Source organism: Lytechinus pictus, chromosome 4 (genome assembly GCF_037042905.1).
Source record: "Lytechinus pictus isolate F3 Inbred chromosome 4, Lp3.0, whole genome shotgun sequence".
Taxonomy (NCBI): domain Eukaryota; kingdom Metazoa; phylum Echinodermata; class Echinoidea; order Temnopleuroida; family Toxopneustidae; genus Lytechinus; species Lytechinus pictus.
This window is the reverse complement of record NC_087248.1, coordinates 17,826,178-17,833,598: the sequence shown is the minus strand read 5'-3', so window position 1 is coordinate 17,833,598 and position 7,421 is coordinate 17,826,178. Positions and strand designations below refer to the sequence as shown.

Here is a 7,421-nt window from a genome sequence, read left to right as displayed (position 1 = left end):
ATAATTTGTTTCACATAATAAAAGGATTTGAATAATTACAAATTCTCCCAGTTAATAATGCAAATCTTCTTACTTGGGTTGACAAAAAGTCTTCTTTTCTTACTTATGAAGGAAAATGCATTAAGGTAAAAGAAGTTTAAATGAAAAACAAAATAATTCAGGTAAATAAATAAATTTGTAAATGAAATTTGACAGCATAATTTGAAAATTATAAAATGGCAAAGATAATCAAAAGATTAAGAGGAAGTCTGCTGATTGGCCAAAAGTCTAATCATCAAATTTCTGCCAAAGTTGGCGCAAGCCTCTTTTTGAACCCCCGACAAAAACGTCCCATGTTCGCTCAAGCATGAACAAAATATATTTTTTTAATTGCATTTCAAAGATAAGATATCAGAGCATCTATTAACATCAAAATATGGATATAATGATTTGAAATAAATTTTTGTAGACTTTTCAAAACTGTCCCTTTTTTTTTATACGCACTGTATAGGTGTGGTTTAAGGTTTTTTCCGGTTTTTTTTTTTATCAAAATGTTTGGATGGAAAAAGAATAAAATTGTATTTTGAAATTCAAGGGCGGCGCTATGTGGGGGAAAGCCGGGCGCGGGGGCAGGGGCGTGATTTGGTGCACCCCCAGGTGCCCCCCTACTATCCTGGGAGAAAAAAAATTCACCCCCGGCTACTTTTGGCGAAAGGTGGATCCGCCCCTCTCACATACACACACAGAAAAAATGCCCCCCCCCCCCATTAAAAAGTAAGGAACCCCCAGTACCCCCCATATATTTTTAAAATATTATTTTGATCTATAGGACCGGGACATTATAATCAAATGACATTTTGTCATTTAAAAAAAATGACTATTTTCCTATCATTCCTATAAGTGCGAGATGAAACTTGTCGATATTCCATTCTGCAAAAGGGCCGGCCATAATTAGGAATTCATGGAAATTTTGTTTTTATTTATCAATCTAATATATGCTGAAAACCGGATGTTTCAAGCATTTTGTGATTATGAATAGGACGCATGGGTTAATACGTTTTTTATGATTACTGCGAGTGCAAATTGCTAGCTGAATTTTTTTTTAAAACTGTAATCATGGTAATGAAAAGGGGATTTTAAGTAGCTTGTTATAAATAGAGAGGGAAAGATAACTAACCAATCAAAATGCGCCCCAGGACAAAATTCCAATTGAAACCCATTAAATTTTCAATTTTTTTAAAACTGCATGGCTTCAATTTGGATTCGATTGATATGTGTTTAAATAGGTCCAAATTAGATGCAAATTGAGGTCCTATTGTAGGGTAAATTGGGCCAACTGGTCCCATTAGAATTCATTGTGCGGACCAATTGAAGTCCAATACCCATTGAATTTTCAATTGATTTCAATTTGGATTCAATAAGTATCAATGGGTTTCAATAGGTCCAATGGGTCCAAATTATTAAATACCAATCGAGGTCCTATTGTAGGGTAAATTGGTCTCAATAGGTCAAACTCGCCACATTAGAAATCAATGGGGACAAATTGAAGACCAAATATGGGGCCAGTTGGTCGCAATGTGTCTTCATTGGTCCCCACTGGACCCTGCAAATGCCCAATTGGTTTCTGACTGGATCCACTGGGCCACTTGGTCCCCGAATTGGTTTTTAGTAGGGACCAATATATATATATATATATATATATATATATATATATATATATATATATATATATATATATATTCGGTAGATATTCCACGTGTTGGAGTAATATTAAGAGAAACAAGGTTGAAACTTTCATGCTTTAATCCAACAATTCAATACATTTTGGATTTCAATAAATTTTGTTGGATTAAAGCATGAAAGTTTCAACCTTGTTTCTCTTATAATATATTATATATATTGTGAAAGAAATGGAAGAAGAGAACAATGGCAGGCGTAGCTTAAATCAAGGTTCCCCAGAGCTATACCCTTTGGAAAAATTGGTGATGCCGAAAAATGTCTCTGCCGGGAATCGAACCCGGGACCCCAGCTTTGAACGCCGGTGCCTTAACCACTTCCAGTTCAGTGTCCCAACCGCGTAGCCAGGATTTCATTTTGGAGGGGGCGGTAAATGCACACGAAGCGTGCCAACACTTACAGAGCGCGCGAAGCGCGCTCCCTAGGGTGTGGGTGCGGGGAGGGGGAGCTTTTGGTGTTTCATAAATTAAAATGAAAAGGAGTCGTCTATCTTGTCTCTAGTATCTATATCAGCTCCAATTCAGTTGACTATATTGTGATTTTGAACCTGGTTTTCATGAACCTTGTTTTCAAAAAAGATTGTGAACGCACAAAAAAGGAATACAATGGAGGGAATTAAAATGATAATAACCCCGCGCGAAGTGCGGAAGCTAAAGCGTTTTATCAATTTTTTTGCCATGAAAAGGGTCCCGAGAAAAGGAAGTTCTCAAACATATATTGAATACTTCCTTTGGAAAGATCAGATTTGATTACAAACAATTTAGCGACAGTGCATATCTTTAACTCGCAAAACAGAGGAGAAGAAGTGTATATGCCAGGAGGAAGATAATCCTCCCCGCGCAGAGCAACAAAACTCTGAAATTTCAAAGGGCGGATGTTTTATCAAAATAATGCAGATATCTACAATACCCCATCGGCTCTAATTCAATTAATTTTCTAAGATTATTGAACTTCATTAAAAGGAAAATAGGGCGCAAAAAGTTGAATCTTCTGTGATTTATTGAAATTATATAAAAAGAATGGCTAATTTCTTTGACTTATCCTGAAGCGCTTCATTTTGAATTATAAAGAAACTTAAAGAGTCATTCAAAATTTCAAACTGAGGGCACAAAACAGGACAGGAGATGAATGTACAAGGAAATGACATGAAGTTTAATAGAATTTGATAAAAAATATTGTATAAGGGTATTAAATAAATTTTTTTTATTTAATACCCTTATACGATACGATTTTTATACCTTCCTCTTTTTGGATTAGGAACCTGTTTGCCCCCAAAATTATGGTTGTTTAGTAATGAGCTGAAAAGCGGGAGAAGTTGACTTTATGGAGGTGACGGCAGAAATTGATATAAAGATTTTACCCGCCCGGAGCCGACCCGACCAGAAGTTGCGCGATCAATTAAAAAAAAGATAACTTCATATACCTCGGCCAAACCTTACTCTAATTCCATGCCCTAATGTATACATTCAGTGGCGTACCTAGGATTTTCCACAGGGGGGCAAAACCGTCCGCCAAAAAAAAAAGGTCTTCGATCACAAATAAAGGATTTCGTACCAGAAAAAAATTGACAAGCAAAAAAAAAAAAAAAAAAAGGTCTTCAAGTTCGTCAGGGGGGCATTGAAGGTCTTAAAGCTCGTCAGGGGGGGCAAAAAAGGTTTTTCAAGTCCGTCAGGGGGGGGGGGGGCAAAGATACGTTTTTGCGTGGGTTGTGACTCGTCAGGGGGGGCAGAGTGCCCCCCCTGCCCCCCCCCCCGTAGGTACGCTAGTGTATACATTTGAACTTTAACTGGCAATAAACACATATAGCTGAGGTAGAAAAACAGGGTTAGAGAAAGGGTGGGGGAAACAATGGAGATCTTCAGTATTGTCATTTAACCGCGCGCAGCGCGGAAGCAAAATTCATATAGGCCTATAAATTTAGAGCAAGAGTGAAGGAGTTTCTCTTTTGAGAAAAAAAAAAGAATTAAAAAAAAAAAAAAAAAGCTACCTTTCTTCCCTTTCCTCCCTTCCCTTTTCCTTTTCTCCTCTCTCTTTTCCCATCTTTTTTTTTCTTTTTTGGAACGTTTTTTTTTTTTTTGGGGGGGGGGGGCGACCGCCCCCACCGCCCCCCCCCCCTGGCTACGCGCCTGCCCCCTCCTTCGATCTCCTCCTCCTCCTCCCTCCCCTCCTCCTCTTCATTTTTCGATTTTGATTACACATTTTAACGACACCGTACCAATCTACATGCGCGCGAGATTCGACTTCAATTGACTGACCGAAATTCTAAAGTTAAAGGTAAGCCTTTACTTTTCGGTTGTGTTTTACTCTCCATTTTTTGCACAAAATACTCCCGCTAATACTAGCAGTGGTTTATCACTGCACAAAAGTATGAAGTTACGACCAAACTGAATTAAATGTCAACTTGTGATGAAGCACGTCCGCGTTTCTGACTCTGCCTGGGCTCTGGCCTGGGATTCGCCGCGTCGGCCAGCGCACGGATAGCTAGCTCCCGGGGCAATGCGGGGCGGCGCGGCACGGGCTTCTCTCCCCGTGACACGCGCCGCGCCGGTAGTATGGCAACTATTGCGGCCTATATGCGGACACCTTTATTTCAGAGTGCTTTAAAAATGACAACTAGCATGACTAGAGAATACAATCAAGGAAAATTCACACTTGCTATTCGAAATATTATGAAAGTTCTGAATACAGTCATGATGTATGTACGGTACCGACTACCGCCGGGTATGAGGAAATAAAAAAAAAAGTGTGAGAAAATTCCTTCCCTATATTTGCCAAAATGTTGGAAAAATTCACATTTCATATTAATGAAATGCCTTCCCAAAGTATTTACTTTCTCAAGAGTTGTTTAAGAAGTCATTTATAAACAAGAAAGAAAGTAACTGTCTGTTTATTTTTGGCTAGAAAAGACCGAAAAAGACACAGCTTCGAAAGAAACCAAGTAACAACATACATACAAATGCACACGTGGGACTGTGATGTACTCGCCTATGTGTTTTTATGTGTATTATTTTCATTTGGAAATCGGTCTTTTTTAGTCAAAAGAGAGGTCATGATTCCTCTTTTTAATGCTTGCAAATAATCAGGATACACCAGATTTTAGCAACAAGGTCTGTAGAAGGGCATTTTATTGGTGTAAAATGTGACTTTGACTTGGATTTTCACAGTTCTGTGGAAGATTTCTTAGCAGCAACATTTCATATTGCAGCTCCCTGACTCACAGCTGCTTGAAGCATACAAAGCTCACGCCAGCCGGCCGGCACGGCCGGCTGGATAAAAGCTACTTGATGCTATAGCGGTAGGCCAATTTTGTGTGTGTGTGTTTGTGTGTAGATCAACAAAAAGGGCGCATGACGAATTGGCTTGCAATTTGAACTGTAGAAAGTTGATAAATGCGTGCAAAATGGGGAGAAAAATTGCGCTATTCTGAAAATTATTGGTTGCCCAATTCGGGCCACCAAAACTTAATATTTTTTCAATAATGGTTGCCCGAGGTGAATTTCTGGTGGCCCCGGGCCACCGGGCCACCGCTAATGTCGAGCCTTGCAGTAGAGGCGCACGGCCAATATGGGAGACTCTCCAATAGGGGAGACAATCTCCCACATTGGAGACTTGCTTTGCAAAAGGACAAAAGAAACAACACCAACAAAAGCATGATTTTTTCCACCCAAAATTTTGTCTCACTGAGGTCAGAAGCCCATTTGTTTTGTGTGTGATTGACAACAAAAATCCTTATCAAAACAAAAGTAGACGGTGAATATTTAAAGTAGACAGTGAAAAGGGGTAATTTTTCATGAGGAATCTGCTTATCACATTTTTATTTGCCGCCAAGGTAATCCTTTTGCAGCAAATGTAAACAAAGGAAATTGGACTCCTAAACTGGAGACTGTCTCTGAAATTGGATACCCAAATTCTTTACAAAAGTCTCTGATATTGGAGATAATCTCCCACATTGGAGACAGTCTCCAATATTGGCCGTGCGCCTCTACTGTAAACCAGGGAAGTGAAGTTGCGCGACAGCCGAAGTAAGTCACTGTTTTTTGTCCTCTTGACTTAAGTTAATTTTTTCCTATTTTGGTGCATTTCAGGCCAAAACGGAATAATAATCTTTATTTCGGTCCAGTTCTTTTCATATATTTTTATGAAATAAGACAAAAATCGATGAGACCTATTATTGGGGTATTTGCATTTTCAACCCCCTAATGGCGGCTGCACGATCGCGAGCCGTCTGTGTACTACTAGGCCTACTTTTTTACTAGGAGAAATTTAAAAAAATGTTTAAAAACTCCTCGAAGAAGATGGCTGCCAGCTGTCTAGCTTTTTTAGAATCAAATCTGAGCAGAAAATTTGTGTTTGCTATGCTAGGCCCTACATTTATTTTTTTCTTTTTAACTGCATGTTCCATGGCACTTTCCAGTATTATGCTCGTTTGTATTGTGATGCTCATCAAGTTCTATCGATGCACTGTCTATTGATGACGGCTCTAATCACGGTAAACCTCTCGCACGGATATATGTACCTTGAGAACTAGCTGTCGACGATCACCCACAATACACCTCTACATCCGATCGAAGGAGTGGACGAGATTGATATTCAGCAAATCAGGCCCATATTTCCGTCAGAAAATATATCAATTGTTAATGCAACCATAAATGAAACCAATATATTATATTAAATAAAGCATTTTCTGTCATTTTAGAGATAAATAAGATAAAAGTTGGATTTTTTTTCTCTCCTTCAGTCCTTGTTTTTGCAATCCTGTTCTATGTATTGCTCTGTGAAATTTGAACTGCGGAAGTCTTACGGTACAAAATTGTTTTTGTACGCAGTAATATGGAATCATGATAGTGTCCGGCGATACAATATGTGACTATACTTCGTTCTTCGACTTCGAACGCTATTCATTGCCTTGGCTGTCGCGCTATACTTTGGTCTTTGCCAAGACCAAGTAGACTAAGTAAAAGTAAAACAGTAAACTTAAGCCTTTGGTTAACTGTTTTACTTTTACTAAATTAGACTCTAGTCTACTTGGTCTTGGTCATGGGCCGACCTTAGCATGCCAAAGACTGGCAGAGTATTCTGTGATGATATTTTTTTATGAATTTGATATTGTCATTACATCACGGAGCCTAGACACCCATATGGGACTGTGCCTAGTGAACTATCAAAACAAGAAGGGAATTCCCTTCATATATAACATTGGAACTACCGATCCTATTTTTGACTAAAATTTTATTAAATTATAGTCTAGGCCTATAACCCTTTAGGCCTAATAGCCTATAAAGGTATGACCATTTCGCAAAAAAAAATGAAAAATGAGAGGACAGAGGTTTCTTACCAGACCGATGTCGTGTATCCACTGCAAATACAATAGGCTTGAACCGCTTCGATATGACGTAGCTTCGATGAGCTATGTTACGAAGTGCCGTTTTGAAGAATGATTCATTTGCCTAGATTAAATTATTATGTAGTAAATAATAAAATTTGAATATTGATTGTAGATCTAAATAATTGTTATAAGAGTAATAATTAATTAATTAATAATGACCTTGTATAGCTTGCCTTGAGCCATCCTTTCTCTTTTAATGCTGTTTTGGTTTATAATAGATATCCATGCAAATTCTAGTTTCTACAATATTCATTTTCAGTCCAGCGCAGCACTTCTACTGATACCTCATGGTCAAATAAAATTTGTATATACCGGTAGC

General features: G+C 38.4%; 1 protein-coding gene across 2 annotated transcripts in view; it reads left to right on the top strand.

The window, feature by feature from the left end:
- The first annotated feature begins 3,909 nt into the window (after positions 1-3,909).
- Positions 3,910-7,421, top strand: part of LOC129258912 (uncharacterized) — a 31,149-nt gene continuing 27,637 nt past the window's right edge. Inside the window, exon 1 of one of the 2 annotated variants that reach the window (XM_054897150.2) lies at positions 3,910-3,990. The gene's annotated coding sequence lies outside the window, so the exon portion shown is untranslated. The remainder of the gene's footprint in view (positions 3,991-7,421) is intronic. The other variant, XM_064098528.1, reaches the window with a different exon arrangement.